At 39.1% G+C, this 25,427-nt stretch overlaps 1 protein-coding gene across 1 annotated transcript in view; it reads right to left on the bottom strand.

Annotated features, from left to right (window-relative positions):
- Positions 1-24,966, bottom strand: part of LOC136864016 (RING finger protein 44) — a 344,632-nt gene extending 319,666 nt beyond the window's left edge. Inside the window, exon 1 of the mRNA XM_067140516.2 lies at positions 24,786-24,966. The gene's annotated coding sequence lies outside the window, so the exon portion shown is untranslated. The remainder of the gene's footprint in view (positions 1-24,785) is intronic.
- Positions 24,967-25,427: the final 461 nt, after the last annotated feature.

Below are 25,427 nucleotides of genomic sequence, written 5' to 3'. Positions count from 1 at the left end.
GACCCTTGGCCGAGACTGACTCCCACGTCCAAACCATGTTACCCTACCGTCCCACCACGCATCTCCTTCCTCCTTTCACTTCAGAGGGGCTGTTTCTTTTTTCACATGCCAATAGAAAAACTAAACAGGGCTAAGCAGCCCAACAAATGTTCTATTTTTTTTTCACTTTTTCTTTCTTGGATGATGAATATGCAGTGTCAGGATGCATACTAACCGAGGGACAGTACTTGCAACATCTTTAATTACCATGCACTAATAAAGCACTTTGTTTCTCTTCTGTCGACCACCTTACAACAGACAAGTAGCGGCACTACTGTAGCTTCAACAACTGGTCAGTACACACCGAGCATGCAAATGGTCACCATGATTGATTAAATACACATCATCATGTACATAAAACACATCACACAACCAACCACCACTAGAACACTTAAATATACGAATAGTTCCCCAGAATAACATTGCATAATCCCTTTCATCACTTTACAGGAGAAGGTAAAAACTATACTGCTCAAAAATGCTCCATAAATATGCATTAGAAATAACTTTAAATTGTTTAATTGATACTTCTTTCAGAATACACGAGGCCAAGCAATTAAATTTTAATTAAACTTTAATACGCTTCAAAATTATAAGAACTTTGCATATCAAACCTACTCTTTTTGAATAAAACTAAAAAAGTCAGTGCTGCTGCATTGCATGTTTTACATTTCAGAATATAACGTGAATATTCTTCCTACAATGATGTGAAGTGAAACTGTAACTAGTCTGTTTCATCTTGAAGTCGCATGAAATTGACGAGTGTTCTGAGACATTCGAATTGCGATAAAAAATCCTGTACTGCAGTTCTAGGAAGTCACTCATGGCTATCAGGTCAGCCTTCTTTTCCTTACGATTGGAAGATTGTCGCTATACATTGGACGGAGTTCTTCAACTGGAATGATGCAATGTGGTCCGTATACGTTCCCTTTTCCTCTTTGGTGCTTAGTAGTACTGAATACTCCAGTGTTCTAGTACATTGTGCCCTCTCCTCAACTGAACACCAGTAGGGTTATCTGAAGATACCTGCAACTATAGTGACGAGGTGATTTTACAATTCGGGTTCTTCTGCAAATGATGTTCAAGAATAGAAGAATCCAGAAAATGTTCCCTATCCATCTCCTTCACCACAAATGGATTGCTTGGACGAGCAGTCTCAATAACACTTTTCCATTGCTGAGGAATGTATACTGGACAAGTTTTTCAATCAGTGCAAAATTTCTGTCACACGGCAGAAAACTATGACCACTGCACAGGAACTTTTGATTAACTTCTGCAAAAAGCTTTAATCCTATCAAGTACTGCAGCATCACTACCATTCGCCGGTAATTGTTCTGGCCTACACAGAGGTCGGACCACAACTTAAGTTTCCTTTCCTGACCTACTGTAGCAGTCAAAGGTTGATAATGTTCGCATACATACCTGAATAAGCACGACGCTATTTCTGTTTAACCCCTTTTGGCAACATGCCAGATGTTCATCGTACAAGCTCCCGAGGCATCACAGATTGCAAAATTGTAAGCTGAATATTGACGCTGGTAGATGTTGGAGTGAGTCAGTGTAGGACAATACAGAACTTGTTGCAGGTCGACACAAAAGTACAATGAATGAAGGATTTTCCTTAGTGACAGCCATGTCTTGATATAATGCTTCGTATGTTTTCTCTGCTCTCCTTTGATGCAACTCAATTTGTACACTCACAGTACTGCTCGTCATTTTCTGCAGGTATTACCTGGATGTACAGTTTATCACAAGTAGAACAAGAATTTGTCCGTGGCACAAGTTTCAAATCTTTATTAAAGAATTCACAGTAATAACAAAGCTTTACTTCTGATTGGAATGATCACAGTACATTGCATGTGATGTTTAAGTCAGGATGTAAACAGTCTTTGGAATTTGAATGGCAGCTACGAGTAGGCTGCCTCCGGAAAGAGTTTATATATTTGCGGATACTCTCCTGTAACTCATCGCTTAATTTTCATGGTCTGTTGCTGTGAGTGCCACATCCATCATCGAAATCAGTCACACCATTCTTTACCTTTATTTGTAACATTTGCACGCGACGACGTGAAATTTGAAAAATAGCACACAATGTCTTTCGACACACCAAATATCATGTACCTTCCACAAAAACGTAGTACCAAAATGAACAAGTCCCTCTGCAACCCAGCGATGTACAGGGTCAATGATCTCCAGATTTTTGGCGAGATACTCGCTTTGAGCATTATAGTTTGTCTTATAAAACTCCGTAAAAAGATGCTGTTGCCCGTCGAGAGTAACTTTCCGACACTCATTATGTATACAAGAGCAGGTATGTTCCTAAAACAATCAATTACGTATTACATTAATGACTTCAGATATGACGTGTATTGATTTTCCTCACGAATATGCGAAGTTTTTATACTTTATTTGGAGGCTGCAATCCTGGTTTCATAACATTCCTCCTCGTTGTATATGCCTTTCCTCTGTTCCTCAGTGTCTTGGATTTTCAGATCCTTCTACTCATTTATATTTAAAGTCCGTCTTTTTCCTTTATGAGATTTATAGACCCTCCGGACTCATAAATGCTGCATGTGGACACCATCTTGTCAACTATATGCAACGTTTTCCTAGGGACTGCCAACTTAACGGCTTCGTAATTCTTTGTGCAGTAAATATTTCAACTTTCTACCACCACAACACTGTCAGGTATAATATATGCAATGTTTTTCCATCATTAACTCCATTTCAACAAAAATGGATTATCCATCATTATTCTGGGGAGCTATTCATATGTTACATTCATGACAAATTGGATCACTAAAACTTAAAAAAAACAGCTGTAAACTATGTTTTATGTCTTTCTCTCCCATGTTCCCAAAATCGTCACCATCTTGAATCTTGATGCGTGCACACGCGGGTGATCCCCCGCTCCTCCTATACATGAAGTAATTTGAGGATTCTACAGCACAGCTGTGAAATTAGTTGTTAATTTCTACCACACAACCTTCACATCTTAATTTCTGGCAGCACTGTCAGCAGTATCTCCTACTTAATAATTCGCTTTGTCTCGACATATTTCCAAATTGGAATGCAATTTATATCACTCCACCCAGATTAAAAGCAACACGGATCACAATAGTACACAAAGCTGACAGTTTAACGTACACATATTACTATAGTATGACAATATCACACTGGAAGACATAGAAACTGCAGATAAATGAAAGTGGGGAGAGAAGCAGATGAATTGTGTGGAAGGATAACAGCAAGATACTGGAAAGGAGAACGAGAAGAAAGGTGAAAGGACAATTAGAAGTTCAATATGGCTTTAGAAATAGATGATAAAACAGAAGACTAAATCTTCAGTATGAGACAGCTAATGGAAAAAGCAACAGAAAAGCAGAAGAGAAATGACATTTCATGATCTAGAAAAGGTATGGGAAGTCGTGGAACAACAAAAATCTAGGATGATTTATCGAATACATGAAATTAACCCGATGAGTGCTACGCCCGTCTATAGACGGTGCGCGAGAATTTTAATTTTTTTTGTTTCCCGGTTCATTTTCGAGTGCAAATTTGAACTCTTGACATGTTCTGCCATCTGTTGGGCATTATGTAGAACTAACTGATCAGAGATTATTGCTTCGGGAAGTAACTTACAGAGCTTTTTGTAGACGTCTGTGGAGTTCATCCGTGATGTAAACAAACATGGTGGAACAACAATTTATTTGCTCTTGCAGTGATGTTATTTTGGATCACAGAATCTTTCAGTTATTAACCACAGCGGAAAGTGATGGAGATTATCATTTTAAGGAATTGTTAAGCGATTTTGAAAGTGAGAGTGATACAGAGAGTGCTGAAAATATTGTATGTGAGAGAAACAGAGCCGCCTCCTAAACTAAAGAAAAAACACATCGAGTACAAAAGCTATTTCATCGCTAATTTCGTGGCGGATGGATTACTTTTCTTCACCAGAGTTTCAGGTAACTGTGACAGGTCTGAGGGCCAAGTAGTGTTTAATGACAACCTGAAAATCATTGATTTTTTTAGAAACTTTTATACCAGTGGAATTGGTGCAGATAGTAGAAAAAAAATCGGCATTACAAACAACCAGTAGAAAACATTTAACTATCACCACATTCCAGGTTTGGAAAGTATTTTAAAATATCAACTTATATACTTCTAAGGAGTTACATGTATTACTTGCCTACAGATTTTAGGAAATATTATTTTGGCTCTTTACTATGTGCATGGGCACAAGTGTAATTTTGTTTTCTCTCAAAATAATACTGAACATAAGTGTAGGATTTTTCATTTTCATTTAGATTTATAAACAACCAATATTTATAAACATTTTAAGCTAATCCTCCCACTGATAAGTTAAAATTTGAGGCTTCTACAAAAATGTTTACACGCAAATGAAAAAACGCAGCACTTAAAAGGTTAATGTACTTCGCCCAAACAGAAAGTGAGTGTCCCCTGGAATGTATGGTTGTCTCCACGCATACAGGTGGGAGGATAGGACATGCAATGGCCTTGCCGAGTTACAGTTGTCCTTATATGGTCACAGGACATGGCTTGTTATGTGTCTATGCTCGAGATAAAACATACCTGTCCAGTTGTCACATTAGCCGTAATACATGCACTACAGATTGTCTGCAGGTCGTATAATACTGTAGTTATTACAAGGTATTAGAATCATTCGATATTGACTGTTTTCACTTTACAAAGGTAAAAAACTGAGTGTATCCTCCTAATTCAATACACACTCAATTTTTTTTTTACCTTTGTAAAGTAATACTGTAGTGTAGTGCAGTTAATCCGAATGTGCAGGCTCTGTCTGCCAATTGAAATAATAACATTAAGTTATTTATCTGTTATTTATCTGTCTGCCAACGCGGTAAAAGTTCATACTAAACAGATTACTGCCGCTCTCCTCTGGTATCAAGAGTGAGTCTTGCTAGGGATAATATTTTTATGTTTATTGTAGTTCGTTGTGTGGGTTACTGTATTCATGACCGAGTTTGTGAACCACGGGCAATGGCTGAGTGGCCTAGTGTGTGGTCCCGGGAATCAGGAAAACAGTTGCTATGGAATGATAGAGGGCATCTGAGACCATCATTGCCTTGTGCTCAGGTGGCTAGGACTATACAATCCACCAGTGGTCCCCAACCTGTTAAAAAAGAAATTCTTACTGGGACTGTGGGCAAGTATGAGTAGCATTCTGCTTCACAGAATTTTCACAGAGCATGCTCAGAACATTTTAAACAAGCTTTGGACCTACAGGTGTAATGGAGTCCCACTCCCATTTGACAGACGAGGGAAATCCTTGTAAACAACTTGGCAAACAAAATGGAATTCGATGGGGGCTATCAATATTATAGAGGAAAGAAAGTAGAACTGGCTGAGTCAGCAGAGAGGATGAATCTGGATGTGTTTAGGAGTTTATTATACTTGGGTAAGAGGAGATTACAAGTAAGAGCTAGATTATAAAGTGCACTTGACAGGTGTTAAAAAGGGGAAGGGCAGAGTGTGGGGTAGGACTATTCATCAGGAATACTATTGCACCCAACTCAGTTTCTGTTAGGCATGTAAATGAGCGAATGATGTAGGTAGATTTGGCAGTTGAAGGAATTAGGTGAAGGGGCAGATGAGTAGCAAGTTAACAGGTTTTATTAAGTAATGAGAGACATCGTAGTCAGTGTCAACAGCATGGACAGGATAGTGATAATGGGAGATTTCAATGCGAGAGTTGGAAATAGAAGTGAAGGATACGAAAGGGTAATTTGTACAGGGTCTTTATTTATGCTTGGCAAGGACTTTCTCGCTCTACCTTGGCCGCCGATGACAGGCCACTACTGGCCGCTGGCGCACACGGTTTCCGGCACTTCCTGCAGTTGCTGAGAGCTGAGCTCCAAGATAATAGGGTGTTTAATGAAGCTTCTGCGTACTCTATGTTGTATTACATAGTGTATTATTGTGATCGTGTATAGTCAGTGTTCTCCCATGAAATTTTCGTCAACTGCGTGGCCGATATGAGTAGCCGGGCGGGGAATATTACATAAAAAATGGTCATGATAACATTTCATTTTATTCCCCTCAGGGCATTAGACAAGTAAACATTAACTGCAAAACTGAACTATTTTAATGTTATCACGAAGAAGACGTAACAGAGTATTTTGAATTCCTAGTGTTCTACTGCTCGTTCATAATCACTCCATCGCTGTGGAGTGCCAGACGAGTTTGTTACATCCCACAGAATCGAATGCTCGCATGCGATTCCACACTAATCCAGACACCGCTCACGCACGACACTACCTAGTGATAAGCTAAACATGCAAGTTGTGCAATTATGCTGACAATAATGCAGACTTTTCATTTAAATAATTTATAGTATTTACATTTTAATCTGGAACACACGACGACTCAAATATATGTTAATATTACGAAAACCCAACGAGTTGGCCATGTGGTTAGGAACGCACAGCTGTGAGTTTGCATTCGAGAGATAGTGGGTTCGAACCCCACTGTCGGCAGCCCTGAAGATGGCTTTCTGTGGTTTCCCATTTTCATACCAGGTAAATGCTGGGGCAGTACTTTAAGGCCACAACCGCTTCCTTCGCACTCCTCACCCTATCCCATCATCGCCGTAAGACCTATCTGTGTCTGTGCGACGTAAAGCACCTCAAAATATTATGTAACTAGCACAATTATGATAGCCGGGCGGTCGGTGAAAACGGCTGGGTGGTTCGCCCATTAGAAAGGTCCTAGGGAGAACACTGATAGTGCTGTAATGTATGTGAAATATTCATTACGTGAACGTGTATATCTGCAAAATACTTACATTAAGTGCAGAAAATCGTACGCTTGGACAAGACAAAAGTAATGAGCAAAATTTCCAGGGAGACCCATTCCTATCAATCGGACAATAAAACAACTGGCCAAGACATTCAAACGTACAGGTTCAGTAAACAATAAAAAAATACGTAAAGGTTGTTATCTCCTTACTGAATCTAAATTAGATGACATTGGCGAAAGAATGGAACACACACCACAAAAATCACGCATTTGGTGCAGGAAACCGAGGTATCTCATGCTTCTGCCTGTAAGGCAACAAAATTATTAAAACTGAAACCATACAAGATTAGTGCAGTGCAACAATTACAACCGCTAGATCCCGTTAAGAGAGAATTTTTGCAATTGGGTTATAGGGAAGGTAGACTCAGGTGAAATTGACCAAGGTTTTTTTTTTTTTCAGATGAGGCTAATTTCCATTTGCATGGCTATGTAAACTCACAAAATAACAGATACTACAGTGCAACAAAACCAGAAATATTGTTTGAGCAACCGCTTTATGACGAGAAAATCAGGGTCTGGGTCACTTTGAACGGGCATAGAATTATAGGCCCGATATTTTATGAGGGCACAACAATGTGTTTATAGAGATGAAATCCTTGACCAATTCTTTGATGAACTGACATATGCAGAATGTTTTTCGGCATATTTTCAGCAGGATTCTGCCACAGCTCATACAGCTGAGGCATCAATTGCTGAATTATGCGTTTGGTACGAGGATCATAAGTAAAAGTCTGTAGCCCCCTCGTAACCCAGATTTAACGGAATGTGATTTTTGTTGGTGGGGAATGTTAAAAAATGTAGTTTATGGGAACATCCCTCAAACACTAGATGAACTTAGACAATAAAAGACCTGCAATTACATCCATCAGTGCTGAAGAACTTGGTAGAGTAACCGAAAACTTCATTAGGAATGCCGATTATGTTTGGCAGTGCATGGGGAACATTTTCAGCATAAACTGTAAACATGGTGAGTAAAATGCATGATAATGACTGAGCACCGTATTCTGCCGTACATACGCACATGCGGTAGCTGGCAACTGAACCGACACTGGCGGCCAAGGTCGAGCGAGAAAGTCCTTGCCAAGAATAAATAAAGATCCTGTATATCCGGGGAAGATATGGAAGCTAATAGGAAGCATGTACTAGACTTCTGTGCTAGTATGGGATTAATACGAATACAGTCTTCAAGCAAACGGCTATTCACCACTACACGTGGGAGGGTAGGGGCACCAGATCCATAATAGACTATATATTAACCAACTTTGAATTCAAGAACTGTTAGAAATGAGCAGGTTCTCCGGAGATCTTTTGATGATACAGACATCTATCTGATCTATAGTGAGCTTAGTATCTCCAGGCCAAGGATAGAGAAAGTGAAATCTGTTTGCAGATGAATAAGGGTAGAAGAAATCAGACAGTAGTGAAAAGTTCTAGACAATGGACAGTAAGAAGGTTCAGAATATAGAAAGAGTGGGTGGCATACAGGGATGTTGTAGAAACAACAAGGAATACCTAAAATCAACTGTATCAAGATGGGGGAAAAGCAAATATTTAGGTGGAATGAAGAAGTGAAAGGAGCTTTTAAAAGTAACAAAAGGGCATATTAGAAGTGGCTCCAAACAAGGACTGATTCAGACAGAATTGTACATGGATGAAAGAAACTGAGCGAAACAAATTGCTGCTGAATAAAAACCAAGTCATAGGATTATTGCTGTTGAATAAAGAAGTCATAGGAAGATTTTTGTAATAACCTGGAAAGGCTAGGTCTGGCAACAGGGAAACCTGTGTGGACAGTAATAAAAAACCCTAGAAAGGGAGGGGAAAAAGGACAATAATAGGGATTTGGTAAATTATGTTAACTCATAATAGATCCCAGGGAAATGTCACTGAAAAATGTTCAGTCTGTCGAACACACAATTTCAATATAAATATTGCACTATAACATGCTGTACCTGTAAAAAAAAAACATCCAACAAGATATAAAACACACACTATTAAAGAATGACTTGTTTCGTTCTTAACCCTTAATTAGTCGCTCACGGAGATTTCCTCCAGGACGATTACATTTTGCACGGTACTGAACTATCTCAATTAAAAATAGGAAAGAATTTCCACCAATCAATACTTGTTCATTGCTTATATTAAGCTACAGGACATACAGTTGCAATATTGTACATACTGACATATGCCAATTCACGTTAAGACATGCCCCATTTGTATGTGACTAAATGCACATCATATGACATTCCTTTGACAATGCAATTTAATCAAAGCTTCATCATATAAATATGTATCCATGGTTCAGCTGAAGATGACCTTGTATATGGGGGTCGAAACCGGTCCTGTAGCTTAATATAAGCAATAAACAAGTATTGATTGGTGGAAATTCTTTCCTATTTTTAATTGTGTAATTCGTCAATACGGAAACGAAGATTATAGATTACGACTGAACTATCTCTACGATACATACTCCAGTTCCGTGAGAAAATTTCTGCATCCATTATATCATTTCTCAGCCATGATTCAACTCCTATTACAATATCTGGTAAATATATATCTATTAAATTACTTAATTCTATTCCTTTCTTTACAATACTTCTACAGTTGAACACTAACAATTTTACGTCATCCCTACTTGATTTCCAGTTCCCTGTTCCCTTATCACCGCACCCTAGGCCACCCTTTTTCCTGAATGTACCTCCCTATTACCCTTCCAAACAAATTTCCTAACTTATACGTACCACTGCGGTTTAAGTGAAGGCCATCTGAGCGCAGATCCCTATCTCCTACCCACCCATTAGGATCTAGAAATTTCACTCCCAGTTTCCCCACATACCCACTCCATAGTCCCATTAAATCCCCAAATCACCCTCCAGTCAGTATCCCTCCTACACAGTATTCCACTAATAATCTCTGCTTTCTTGAACTTCACCCATGCTGCATTTACCAGATCCCACACATCTCCAACAATGTTGGTACTTATATCAGCTTGCCTTACGTTGTTGGTACCAACGTGAAACACTACCACCTTCTCCTTCCCCTCCACTGTGCAGGTTCATTTTGAATGAGGCGGTGTTCTGGTAGAAAGATGTTTCTGTGCAGATTTGAGAATCTTTAGATTTTGAGGTGTGTTTAAAACTTTCTACCAATTTTCTATATATTGCAATGACATTCTCAATATTCTTTGAACTGAGAAGTCCCTTTTCCAGAACAAGTTTTAGTGAATGTACTACACACAGCAAACTGGGAAATTTTCCCCAAAGTCACAGCACTTGCTACATTATGGCTGTTGTCATGAATCACAGCCAATATTTTATCCATTAAACCCTGAGTTTTTAATTTCTTCAAAAAATCTGCAATATTTTCTTGCCATTTTGAAACTTGCGAGTTGAGACATGCTCCTTGTGACCACCTTAAATTCTGTTACGATCTCCGCTACCGCTACGTATACATCCTACCTTCGCATGCTGGTTTTCGCCGATCACGCCACCACTGCTTCATTCGCTCTTCTGCTATGCTCACCTGTCGCCTGCCTACTCTGTTCATCACGTGATCCTGACGTCGTCATCTCCACGCACCGCCTCCTCCACCTGTGTGTGTGCTTGCGCTAACCTCTATTGGACACGTGATTATGACGTTTCTGGAATACGCTGGTTTTCAACTTCTCTATTCTTCTCGATGTTTCTGTACGATTATATAATCTCGCTCCACCGTTCAAAATATTGAGTCTGGCTTCGTTACAGAGTGGTGGAAGCAGCCATACTACTGCTACGTTCGATATTGTCATTTACCATCTGGACTGTTATTTTCTTCAGGTTATCCGGTGAGCAAGTTTTATCATAATGTTATTTGGACATTAAATTCTTCATTGGGCCATCTGCCCCACTTGAACTTTACTTTGGCCAGCTTATTACGGCATCATATATATATATGCAAGACATTATTTCAACTAAAACCTTTCAAACACAAACTGTACTACGGACAATGGAATTTTGAAATCACAATATCTGTTTCCTTGGACCATCGTTACCTTTTGGTATAATATTTATTTAACACATTCTGCAGCGTAACTTCACCCGGCGAAGAGAATCCCTTTCCCAGTTCAATCCCTACTTCATTTTTATCCTTTTTTCTTCTTTTCACTTTTTCTTTCAGGTTGCTTCCTCTATATCGACTTATATTATTCTTCATTGTACCCTTTATACTTATTCATATGGTTTTGATGTTTTATATTGTAAATGTGGCACATTTTCCTTGTCTTTCAAGGTTTCCTCTATATATTTCAGTCTAGCAAACTCTTGTCTGCAATTTACTAAACTTGTTGAAAAATGTTTACTATTTTTATTATCTGTTAAATACATATCCTGTTTGCTTTGTTAAATTCGAGATTTTCTTGTTCCTGTCACCTTCTCTTGGTCCTATTCCTTCTCACTGCGCAAATTCTGCTGTAAATTATTATTCTTATTATTATGATTATTATATCGTGCTACTTCTTCTACCACGTCTATGTTTGAGACATCAACTAATATTGTATACTATTTTATTTCTGCTTCGTATGTACCTACGACGATAGCTGAGGGTATCGGTATTATTCCTGAACACCCTCACTACCACTATATTGATAATCGGGCCCCTCAGAACAGTAAGATAACAGAGCAATCTCACCTCAGTATGATAGCAAACCAATCTCTTACCTCAATTCTGCTACTCTGGCAATTTGTAATATTAATGAGGAATGTTAGTATTCTATTAACTTGGTATTGTAAAAGTACCAAACTCATCCGCAGTAACAGCATTCAATATCTAGGCCTATACCTCTTTAGTATCAAGAATCCACCTCTAGCAATAATATAAGAATTGCCATATTTAAATATAAACCATTATATATACACATTTTGCAATTATTCCATGTAAAACAAGGCTATAAACAGCAGGATTTACTTCCCCTTGTTTGAAACATCAAAGCGTAAATCTGCAGAACAGAAGTTTTCTACAAACTGGCAAAACTATTTCCTGCATAAGGAAAGGACATGGAAGAGCATTCTAAAGTAGATAAAAAGGCAATGTATAAACTGCTAAAGAACAAGAAAACTACTCATAGCACTGTAGTAATACCAGTACTGTAGTGGCTAAATCAGAAAATACACTGGCCGAAAATGAAATCCCAACACCAAGGAGTTGTGCTAGATCATGGGTTCCAAACATCGCAGTAATTACCCCTGCAGGGGTAATATAGCTATTCTGCAGGGATAATAATTCTGGTAATTTTTGGTATGTAGATAATACATTGACAGATCATCGCCACGTGGCTTGCGCTCTCTCGTGTTGCATGTACACTAATAAAATTGTGTGTAGGTAGGTAGCTTCTCAAATAGCTGCCGCCGCCATGCCCGCCTTTTCACATTGTCAGACGGACGACAACTCAGTTTGAGTTTACTCAAGCACTAACTTGCTTGTTTTGTTTGATTTGCATTGTACTTAGTATCAAGCTGTACAAGTGTACTAACTGTTCTACAAGATTCTATACCCTGTTCTAAAAACTATATGTATTAGGTAAGTATCAACAATATTTTTCACTTCTTTAGATGTGTTTTTTAAATATTGTTATTAGTAAACCAATTATTTTGATTCATGAGAGGTTATTTGCATGCATTGTCTGTTCATTTTGTAACAGTGTTTAATGATAATTTCAGGTGACGTGGCTTCTACTTCTGGGGGGGAAAAAAAATAAAATAAGCGCTCTTATAAGGAAGCACTTCTACAATGGGGTTTCACGAATCTTGTTGACAGGAAAATAGAAAAGCCTCAGTGTGCTATAAGTAATAATGTTCTTAGTGCAGAGCACACGAAACCGAGCAAACTAAAAGAACATTGAGAATGTTCACAAGGAGTTTGCAGGTAAAGACATTTTTTTTTTTAAAGAGAAAAGAGTGTTATAAAATCTTCACAATTGGATTCCACAGGAAATGTATACAAGGCAACTGAATTGGGTCTTCTAGCTTAGTATCAAATTGCTTATACAACTGCTATGAAAAAAAACCTGCACCCTATAGGAGAGGAAAATCAAACCTTGTTTGTGTGATGCAGTGTTGCTCGTTATTGGTGAGCAACATTAATCAAATGCCACTCTCCAACAACACAGTTCAAAGTCATATTCTAGAGTTGAGTAATGACATTTTGGCAACCGTTACTTCTGAAATTAAAGAAATTTCTATGTTTGCGCTGCAAATGGACGACTCAACCAATGTACCTTTGTGTATACAATTCCTTGTACTTACTCTGTACATTAAAGATGATCGTGTAAAAGAGGATTACTTATTCTGCAAAACTTTGCCCACCACTACTCGCGGCGAAGACTTATTCAAAACACTAAAACAGTCTATTCAGGAAAAAGGACTGGACCGGTCATAGCTAGTTGGTATTTGTACAGCATTCCATGACGAGTATTCGTTCTGGATATCAAGCACTCATGAAACAAGTTGCCCTTCATGTTTTATCTCATCACTGCACGATACACAGTTACGCTTTGTTAAGATGCTTCCTTCAGATTTACTACGCACGTTGAGTGACGTTAAAATTGTGAATCATATGTGGCAGCAGTACGAATTCCAGATTGTTCAAGATTTTGTGCAATGAAGTTGGTGCCAAATTTAATGGTCTTTTGTACCACACAGCAGTATGCTAGTTGCTGAGAGAGAAAGTTTCAAACAGGGTTTATAAGCTCCATGAAGAAATTGAATTTTTGCTCAAAAACCAGACAACACAAAAAGAAATAGAGTTGTACTCAAAAATAAAACATCTGTCGAAATGCTGGCATATCTTTCATTTTTTCAGTGAAATTAACAGTCCGAATGTTTCATTACAAGGAAATATGATTAATATCCTGACAGCAGAGGATAAAGTTGCTAGTTTTCTGCGTAAATTGGAACTTCACCAATGCAGAGTTCATGTCTGTGATATGTCGATGTTTACACAAATGTGTGAGCAAATGGTAAATGACTAATCTGAAAAAAATCAAGTTTGAAAATTCCGTGATTCTCTATTTATCTGCATAGACTCACTGAAGCAATATTTCCCAGACATGGACAATAGTCAGTCCAGTTCTTGGATATTAAGACCGTTTTCTACTAGTGATTTTTAAAGACAAAGATGTGTCAGCCAAAGTAGAATTTCTCGGACTGTACATGTTCATGTTTGTGGATTACTGTAGTCACGTCCTAGTTCGTGAACCATGGGCAACGGCTGAGTGGCCTAGTAAGTGGTCCTGAGAGTCGGGATACCAGTTGCTATGGAATGGGAGTGGGCATCTCAGACATATTCTGAGTCGTGGCCCTCCTTGTGCTCAGGCGGCTAGGACTATACAATTCACCGGTGGTCCATAACCCGTTAGAGGAGAGATCCTCACTTGGACTATGTGCAAGTAGGGTAGCATCCTGCTTCATGAATTTACCGAGCTCAGAACACTTTAAGCAAGCCTCTGACCTATGGGAGTATCGGAGTCCCACTCCCATCTGACAGGCGAGGGACTCCTTGGAAACAACTTGGCGAACGAAATGGAATTCGATGGGGAGCTATCAATATTAATGGGGCTTATGAAAGAAAAAGTAGAACTGGCTGAGTCAGCAAAGAGGATGCATTTGGATGTGCTAGGAGTAAGTGATATTCGGGTAAGGGGAGATAACGAGGAAGAGATAGGAGATTATAAAGTGTACTTGATGGTTGTTAGAAAGGGAAGGGCAGAGTCTGGGGTAGGGCTCTTTATCAGGAATACCACTGCACGCAACAGTTTCTGTTAGGAACGTAAATGAGCGAATGATGTGAGTAGATTTGTCAGCTGCAGGAATTAGGACTAGAATTGTGTCCGTGTATTCACCATGTGAGGGTGCAGATGAGGATGAAGTGGACAAGTTTTATGAAGCATTGAGTGACATCGTGGTCAGGGTCAACAGCAACGATAGAATAGTGCTAATGGGCGATTTCAATGCGAGAGTTGGGAATAGAACTGAAGGATATGAAAGGGTGATTGGTAAATGTGGGGAAGATATGGAAGCTAATGGGAATGGGAAGCGTTTGCTGGAATTCTGTGCTAGTATGGGTTTAGCTGTTACGAATACATTCTTCAAGCATAAGGCTATTCACCGCTACACATGGGAGGCTAGGGGTACCAGATCCATAATAGACTATATCTTAGACTTCGAACTCAGGAAATCTGTTAGGAATGTACGAGTTTTCCGCGGATTTTTTGATGATACAGACCACTATCTTATCTGTAGTGAACTAAGTATCTCTAGGCCTAGGGTAGAGAAAGTGAAATCTGTCTGCAAACGAATAAGGGTAGAAAAACTCCAGGACAAGGAAATTAGAAGTACATGGATATGATTAGTGAGAAGTTTCAAACAGTAGACAGTAAGCAGGTTCAGGATATAGAAAGTGAATGGGTGGCATACAGGGATGCTGTAGTAGAAACAGCAAGGGAATGCCTAGGAACAACTGTGTGCAAAGGTGGGAAAAGGCGAACATCTTGGTGGAATGATGAAGTGAGAGCAGCTTGTAAACGTAAAAAGAAGGCTTATCAGAAATGGCTCCAAACAATGGCCGGGGCAGACAGGGATTTGTACGTAGATGAAAGAAACAGAGCGAAACAAATAGTTGTTGAATCCAAAAAGAAGTCATGGGAAGATTTTGGTAACAACCTGGAAAGGCTAGGTCAAGCAGCAGGGAAACCTTTCTGGACAGTAATAAAGAATCTTAGGAAGAGAGGGAAAAAGGAAATGAACAGTGTTTTGAGTAATTCAGGTGAACTCAGATCCCAGGGAATCACTGGAGAGGTGGAGGGAATATTTTGAACATCTTCTCAATGTAAAAGGAAATCATCCTTGTGGTGTTGCCAACAGCCAAGCTCATGAGGAGGAGGAAAATGATGTTGGTGAAATTATGCTAGAGGAAGTGGAAAGGATAGTCAATAAACTCCATTGTCATAAAGCAGCAGGAATAGATGAAATTAGACCTGAAATGGTGAAGTATAGTGGGAAGGCCGGGATGAAATGACTTCATAGAGTAGTAAAATTAGCATGGAGTGTTGGTAAAAGTACCTTCAGATTGGACAAAAGCAGTAATTGCACCTATCTATAAGCAAGGGAACAGGAAGGATTGCAACAACTATTGAGGTATCTCATTGATTAGTATACCAGGCAAAGTATTCACTGGCATCTTGGAAGGGAGGGTGCGATCAGTCGTTGAGAGGAAGTTGGATGAAACCCAGTGTGGTTTCAGACCACAGAGAGGCTGTCAGGATCAGATTTTCAGTATGCGCCAGGTAATTGAAAAATGCTACGAGAGGAACAGGCAGTTGTGTTTATGTTTCGTAGATCTAGAGAAAGCATACGACAGGGTACCGAGGGAGAAGATGTTCGCTATACTGGGGGACTATGGAATTAAAGGTAGATTATTAAAATCAATCAAAGGTATTTATGCTGACAATTGGGCTTCAGTGAGAATTTATGGTAGAATGAGTTCTTGGTTCAGGGTACTTACAGGGGTTAGACAAGGCTGTAATCTTTCACCTTTGCTGTTCGTAGTTTACATGGATCATCTGCTGAAAGGTATAAAATGGCAGGGAGGGATTCAGTTAGGTGGAAATGTAATAAGCAGTCTGGCCTATGTTGACGACTTGGTCTTAATGGCAGATTGTGCCGAAAGCCTGCAGTGTAATATCTTGGAACTTGAAAATAGGTGCAATGAGTATGGTATGAAAATTAGCCTCTCGAAGACTAAATTGATGTCAGCAGGTAAGAAATTCAACAGAATTAAAGGTCAGATTGGTGATACAAAGCTAGAACAGGTCGATAATTTCAAGTATTTAGGTTGTGTATTCTCCCAGGATGGTAATATAGTGAGATTGAATCAAGGTGTCGTAAAGCTAATGCAGTGAGCTCGCAGTTGCGATCAACAGTGTTCTGTAAGAAGGAAGTCAGCTCCCAGACGAAACTATCGTTACATCGGTCTGTTTTCAGACCAACTTTGCTTTACGGGAGCGAAAGCTGGGTGGACTCAGGATATCTTATTTATAAGTTAGAAGTAACAGACATGAAAGTAGCAAGAATGATTGCTGGTACAAACAGGTGGGAACAATGGCAGGATGGTACTCTGAATGAAGAGATAAAGGCTAATTTAGGAATGAACTCGATGGATGAAGCTGTACGCATAAACTGGCTTCGGTAGTGGGGTCATGTGAGGCGAATGGAGGAGGATAGGTTACCTAGGAGAATAATGGACTCTGCTATGGAGGGTAAGAGCAGTAGAGGTAGACCAAGACGACGATGGTTAGACTTGATTACTAAGGATTTAAAGACAAGAGGTATAGAACGGAATGAGGCCATAACAGTAGTTGCAAATCGATGATTGTGGCGACGTTTAGTAAATTCACAGAGGCTTGCAGGTTGAACGCTGAAAGGCATAACAGTCTATAATGATAATATATGTAATGTATGTAAGGATAGCACTTTTAAAGTGGAATTTCAAAATTATGACCTTGGTACATTTTGGCAAAAAGTGGTGAATATCCTATTATAGCTGACAGAGCTCTAAGAATGACAATACCTTTTGCTACCGCTTATAGATGCGAGAGGTTTCTCAATTTTACTAGCAGTAAAAGCAAAGGCAAGAAACAGTTTCAATGTGGAACATGACTTGAGATGCATGTTAAGTGAAACCAAACCTAACAAAAAAACTTGCAAATGCAAAACAATTCCAACCTTAACATTAACTACAGGCTAATTAAGGAAGTACATTGAAATTGTAATTATGTATATGTTTGTGCAATTTTATGATTAATAAATTAATAAATGATAAATGATTAATTAATGTGTTCTCTTTGATAACATTTTAAAATGGGGGGTAAAATTAGTATCCCTGATAGACCATAGGCATAACATGACTGAAAAGGTTAGGAACCGCTGTGCTAGATAAACAAAATTTGGGAGGCGTGTTTGCACATCTGAAAGTTGACTTATTCAAACTTACGCGTAAAAGTTGTGCTAGTAATGCACCTATGACCGTGCAAAGCAAGTTTCCTATAAATATGCACTGTACACGTTGTGAGCATTAGTCATCGTCCAGTGTTGACGTGAGATAAGCGCGAGTCAAACATGCCTTTAAGGAGACGGAAGGATTAGCAGCTTACAGAGTTGACTCTGTAACAGGGCTAAGAAAAGTGGATGGCCTTTCTGCGATTGCAGAAAGACTTGGCAGGAATGTATCAACAGTGCATCAGTGTTGGCAATAATAGTCATAGGAAGGCACTGTCTCCAGAAGACTGGGTCAGGGCTGCACACGGGCTACTGTGAAGAGGGAAGATCGCCGTATTCGCCGCATGGCCATGGTGGATTACTGCATCTGCAACAACCACTACAGCTTCCGCTGGCACCAGTGACACAGCGAACTGGACCAAATAGAATATTTGGGAGACAGCTCCGAGCCAGACATCCTGTAGTGTTCCAAGCCAGTAACTCCAAATCAGTCCCATCTGCGACTTCAATGGTGTCAAGCTAGAGTTCATTGGAGGGCAGAGTGGAGATCTGTTGTGCTCTCAGACGAGAGCCGTTTCTGTCTCAGTGAAAATGATGGCCATAACTTGTTGAGGAGGCCACGTAAGCGTTTGGAACCTACCTGTCAGATACAGATCATCGCCACGTGGCTTGCGCTCTGTCGCGTTGCATGTACACTAATAAAATTGTGTGTAGGTAGGTAGCCTCTCAAATAGCTGCCGCCGCCATGCCCGCTTTCTCACATGCAACAGACATCCTACAAAATAACATACAGCACCTATACAACAATGTTTGCATACTTGCATCCTAAATCATGGTGACTACAGCGTTATTAATGCACCACCATGTCGCACGTCTTTTTGTGAATACCTGAACCTGTGACCTGGAAATGTTAGTCAAATAAATATGTTACTTAGACTACTGCTTACCCTAAATTGCATTCCTCGAAACTGTAAATGCTGGTATTGGATGACACTGGATTTCTCGTTCCATAATGTCTTCTATGCGCCGAAACGTCTGGTGATCTTGCTGGCCTAGGCAACTGGTAGACACACTCTAGAGCACGTTGGGTGACAGCAGCGGTATGAGAAGCATTATCCTATTGGAAAACACCCCCTTGAATATTACGAATGAATGGCAGTACAACCTGCTCAGTCATCGGTCAGACATATAAATCCGCTGTCATGTTTCGGGATAACAAGAGTGCTCCTGCTATCAAAGGAAATGGCCCCCAGACCATAACTCCTAGTGTAGGTTGAGTGTCTTCAGGCTTCTGTATCAGAATGTGCAACTGAGTGCCGGTCAGGTTGTTCACATTGCGTGCAAGGTTCTATTTGTTCCAACTTTGATTGGGAATTTTCCTCACACCACAGCAAGAATCCATTATAAGAATGTCTTATGGTTTTATCTACATTTAACTTCTGTATCAGAAATATTGGACCTCAAGCAAGACAGACACCCTCTGCACCAATGTTCAACTTTCAATTCTCTACCTGAAGATGCACTTGAAATTTAGAACTCAATAGAAGTATCTGGACTTTGCATTCAACCAGCATATTACACTTTTAAAGTGCAATTTTAGAGTATTCACTAATAAGGGCATATTTTAATCATCATTGTAAACATTGTGTGATACTACACTTTACTACAGTTTAATTGAAATTGACGTAAATCCTGAAAATTTTATTTGTCATCGATCAGTACATTATTTTATCTATAACATTTCATCATTCCATTTTATATGTACATTATCGCATCACACAGTTCATTCTTTTAAATTTTAATTCCACAATGTAATTTTGTCCTAGGACTTTGGCAAATCCATAAGTGTATCTTAGTTAGGCTGATGATGACCCACATCGGGTCGAAACTAGTACCTTGATAACATATTGTAATGTATTTATACATATTGCGATTACTCTACAGTATTGAATAGGTGGAATAAACTTTGTAAATTCTATGTAATCTTAATTCCATACGGAACCAATAACAAAATTTATAACCTTGAATGACTAAAAATGCTGGCCAGCAAGAAGGCAGCTTGTTCAGCTGAAACTTCCTTCAACACTGTGGATTTGATTGCAGACCAGGCCAACAAGGATGAGAAAGAGGGAAGAAATGTGTTGTCCTATCATAAGTGAACTAGTCCAAATGATTTTAGGTTGTGTTTGACTCAGATATTTGGCAGGGTAAGACTAAATGCTCAGAAAGAACTCTTAACCAATATCAAATGCTGACAAGTTAGATTAAACATTCAAATTTCTGTGACGAGTAGGTCTACTTATGCTCTAGGTGCAGTCTTTTGGAATTTAATTGCTATCTGGAGTGAAATAAAATGCATATACCATACCGTTAAGGTAGTGTAAGGCCTTGCACATTCCTATTCTGGTATCTAACTGCAACTTGGAACTTCGTCACCTCACCTGACATTAGCCTAAAATCAAGTTAATAGCCAACTATAGTTGGGCCCACGAGAGTTCAAACCTGACGTTTAGCACCACCGGCGAGAAAAAAAAATAGACTAACGATGCTCGAAAAAAGTCTGTTGCTATGACAACTATAACAGAGATGCCACATTTAAGGAAGCTATCGCCATGTGGGTGGGTTTGCTTTCAGTCACTATTCGGAGTCATTATTCGGAGTGGTACTGTGTTACGTGTATTAGTTGTTGCTGGTTTATGTAATAACTTAAGTGTTTGTTTCCTGAATATTATTTTCATTGTTAGTTTATTTTTTGTAAGTTAATCAGTGGCTAGTTGTACAGTTCTATCCTATAACATGTGCATTTGTTGAGGTTATGGTCAGTTTAGTGAATATAAAATCTTATTTATCGGCAATGTGTTATATTCTAATGCCGGAATTATTAGCACGAGCTTAGGAACGGGTCAAAGTTTACTGAATTGCATTAGGCCAACATAGTTGATTAAATATTCAGTCCGTATGAAAGGGTGATATGCCGCGAGACTGAGGTAACTGTGACAACGCAGCGCACTTCCTAGTTACTGCTTTTGCCACTCAAATGTCAGACTTCAACTCTCGTGGGCCCAACTGTAAGTTATTACAGTGAATCATTAAATCTGGTTGTAGTCAAAATATGGCTTAACAAAACACAAACATTTAGTACGATGAAGACATAATATTTATTTAATTATATCTAGTAAGATGTGTAGCCTCCGTGGCTCAGGCAGCAGCACGCCAGCCTCTCATTGCTGGGTTCCGTGGTCCAAATCCCCGTCACTCCATGCGAGATCTGTGCTGGACAAAGCGGAGGCGGGACAGGTTTTTCTCCGGGTACTCTGGTTTTTCCCTGTGATCTTTCATTCCAGCGACACTCTCCAATATCATTTCATTCCATCTGTCATTCATTAATCATTGCCCCAGAGGAGTGTGAAAGGCTTCGGCAGCCGGCACAATTCTTATACTCGCTGCAAGATGGCGGCTTCATTCATTTCATTCCCGATCCGGTTGAATGATTGGAAATAGGCTGTGGATTTTCGTTTTTCATATCTAGCAAGAGGACATGTGCATGCCTTAAGCAAGATATACAGGGTCTCTTGTTCCAAGATATTAACTAAATGACTTTTGTACGTATTGCTCACAAACACAACATATAGAGAAAGTACCTCCAAAAACCAGAACTTATATGTTGGATATTTAATAAATAAAAGTATACTATATCTTCAAGTAATTAATATATAAAGTTCCACATATAGTCATGGTTATATTGTTCTTTATCGCCAATTTAGTTGTTCTAGACATGGTACAACTATAGACCGCTTGTGATGAATTCTAATTTTTTTCCAATACCTTTGAGCTTGAAATGACATGCAACAAGTGTCATGAAAATTAGCATTGCTGAGAGTGAAGTGTTGTCAGTACAGAAGAAACCTGAGAGAAGTGAATGCCAGGAACAATACAAAACTGGTACATGTGATTCATGTCACATACTAAGGTGTATTCTCCCAGGATGGTAGTGTACAAAGTGAAATTGAATCAAGGTGCAGCAAAGCTAAATACAGTGAGCGAGCTTGCAGTTGCAAACAACATTTTTCTGTGAGAAAGAAGAGAGTTCGAAGACTAAAACCTATTTTACATCTGCACTGTTCAGACTGGCTTTCCTATACAGGAGTAAAAGCAGGGTGGACCCATGATATCTTGTTCATAAATTCGAAGTAACAGACATGAAAGTAGAGAAAATAATTGCTGGTAGAAACACATGCGAATAATGGCAGAAGGGTGGCCGAAAAGAGAAGATACAGGTTAAGTTGAGAATAAATATGATGGCTGAAGCTGCACATATAAACTGGCTTCGATGGTGGGGATTACGAGAAGCAAATGGGTGAAGACAGGTTACCTAGGAGAATAATGGACTTTGCCATAGAGGGTAGGAGTAGAACAAGGCAACAACGGTTAGGTTCAGTTTCAAATGAATTAATGACAAGAGATGTAAAACTAAACAAGGCCAATAGAACTAGTAGGAAATAGAACATTTCTGAGGCATTTAGTTCATTCACAGGCGCTTGCAGTTTTCTGTCATGAATATAACAATCGATATACCGGTAGTACCTGCTTAACAGAAACTATAGAAGTTGCAAGTATTCCAGTCAAAAAGCCAATCAGTATGTTGGTGCTTTGGTGGGAGAGCATGGTTTCCAGATCATTTTAATGTACAGAATTTTGAAGCCTTCCAGTGCATGCCATTTCAACTCTTGTCCAATGCAGAATACGAGACATTCACGTAATTCCAGTTCATAAAATAGGCCTACAGCAAGTTGCACATGAAGGATGTTACTTTCATACTATTCTGCTATAAGAGTATGGTAATGCTCTTTGAGAGTTTCTTTTGGGCTGTGCAAATTGGGGTTGTTTTTCTTTTCTGTAGATAGCAGTTGTCAAGTGCATGGTTGTAATCATTTGCAACTGAGAGGTATCATTTCGAGTAAAGTTCTGTGGAGAATGATCTGTAATATTAATTCAAATGTGCAGTGTGTGCATTTCTCAGTGTGTCCATCACATGTAAAATTTCTTTATAGCCTATATATACCAAACGTGCATTTTCAGTTGTTGCCAAGCACCACCATTCTCAGTAAAAATACAATTCAGATATCATGTACTGTACAACTACATCGTAATAATGATGTCTTCCTAACCTCCAACATAGAACATGAAATGTTTCCGACCCAGAAGTCTGTTGTTGATAACCATATACATGTTTAAATGTACTCCAATTTACTGAACTATACATATCAGTATGTAGGCCCAATAAATATACACAATTTTGTTGATATATTCCCGTTCACTGCTTTCACGTGTTTTCACATAACAAGTTTCATCAAAATATTCTGTTAATTTTTCATTTACATCTCCCAAATTTGGCAAGCCTAAAAGTTACTATGAATTTCAGAACAAGACCTCGGGCCATTAGCCATGAACTACAGTGATTTGATCGAAGTATAACGCGTGGGGGTGAATACCATACATTCTGCACATTCGACAGTTTGAAATACATCTCAGTTCTATTATATTCGTCGAGATCTTGAAAGGCATGTGACTAGTCGTCCTAGGTATGTTGAACTACCCGAGTACATTTCAGGAGGGAGAATTATGAAGCATTTCATCGGGGGCAATACCAGGTGGAATCATAATGGTTACAAATATAAAAGATTACCTGATTTTATCGCGACCCTACTCGTTAACTGAATTGTCAGCGTACTGGCCTTCAGTTCGGAGGGTCCCGAGTTCGATTCCCGGCCGGGTCGGGGATTTTAACCTTCATTGGTTAATTCCAATGGCTCGGGGGCTGGGTGTTTGTGCTGTCCCAAACATCCCTGCAACTCACACACTATCCTCCACCACAATAACACACAGTTACCTACTCATGGCAGATGCCGTCCACCCTCGTCGGAGGGTCTGCATTACAAGGGCTGCACTCTGCTAGAAATAGCCACACGAAATATCGCGACCCTGCATTCTCGGGAGCATTCTGTTACTGCTGTCTAAGTGAATCGAAATACTTTATTGAGCTAACAATCCATATAATGGAGTACAGTATCCACTGTACAAATGGACTGCATATTACATGATACTTTCAATTAGAAAATAAAGGGTTCCTTATTTCAAACAGAAATGTACGAGATGATTAAATCAATCCTGGTCAAACTGTACATTAACTGCAAGAAAATAATACTGTTCGCTCTAAAGGGTCCAAATATGCACCCCGCAATATACATCTAAGTGACAGGAAGGTATCACGTACCTGTCAAGCTAGTCGCGGAGTCTATGAAGAGAACGATTATAATTTAGCCTTTGACAGATTGTAGTTTTTCATTATGAAAACAGATACCACCTTCACGCTCATTCATACCTCAACAAACCGCATTACTGTATTAACGTAGTTCAATAAAACAAGTGAGCTCTCCCACCTATTTTCAAAATTTCACTTCCGGTTACCAAATCCCTGCAGGAAATGAAACATACTGCTTCCTATGTGTAATATAATGGGAATTAAGATATTCGTGAGTGTTATTAAGGCATTTAAAAATGTAATATTTAAGAAAAATAATATCTACGCTGTAATGATGGCACTGCTTCGAGTGAAGGTTGATCCCATGTCAACCATAGACTTGTAGACCAGACATCGCTACGTGACATAAAGGACAGAGTCCCATATCGATCCGCAGAAAACAAATCCACAATAAACTTCATATAAGAATTTTGTAGCGATGCACTGCAGCACACTTCCTTTAATCACTCCATTCATCAATGACGAGTATGACACAAATGTAGTTACACTACCTAATGCCGTTCATGCTACTTACATTACAAGATATCGTACGAGAGAACATGTTCACAATGCCTTACCTTCTTGCTTGATAGCGATGTCAAAAAAAAAAAATAAAAAAAAATCAGCAACCACCCATTCTAGACGTTAACACTTGCTTCAGCTTTCTCGCACTCCCTTTATACTCCCTTCTACAAACTAGTCACTAGTCACATTCTCAGCTACACCTCTCGATACTTCGCCACCTCCATGGCCGTCGCAAACGACCTCTCGAAACAAACTAACATAAACCACGCCTACAGTCTGTGGCACTACCAATCAGCACATTTGTTGCTTAGTACATAAACCATTTAACAGTAAAATAATTGGAATTTTTAGTTCTAATACATTTACAAGAATATAATTAAAATACGTGGAAATTATATCCACATTTCTCCAGTAATAATGATTAGGCGATAGGCGATGGAATGTAAAAGTCAAGTTCAGCAAGAACTGAGAAATACTTATTTTTCAATTCTGGGTAAGACTACCCAGAATTTCCAAAGTTCAGCGTATACATTAGGTAATGGGTATGAGTGAAATAACGAATCATTATTAAAGATGAAATACGTTGTACAATGAATACTTTTGTTCTACTTGCTAGTCAAGCAAAAAAAAGTCCAGAAACACTTCTTTACAATTATTGGAACCTTATCTTCGTCCAACTAGATAAGAGCATTGTT

The sequence above is a fragment of the Anabrus simplex genome, chromosome 2, assembly GCF_040414725.1.
Source record: "Anabrus simplex isolate iqAnaSimp1 chromosome 2, ASM4041472v1, whole genome shotgun sequence".
Classification (NCBI taxonomy): Eukaryota; Metazoa; Arthropoda; class Insecta; order Orthoptera; family Tettigoniidae; genus Anabrus; species Anabrus simplex.
Note: the sequence above shows the minus strand (reverse complement) of the source record. Positions and strands in the feature narration are given on the sequence as shown.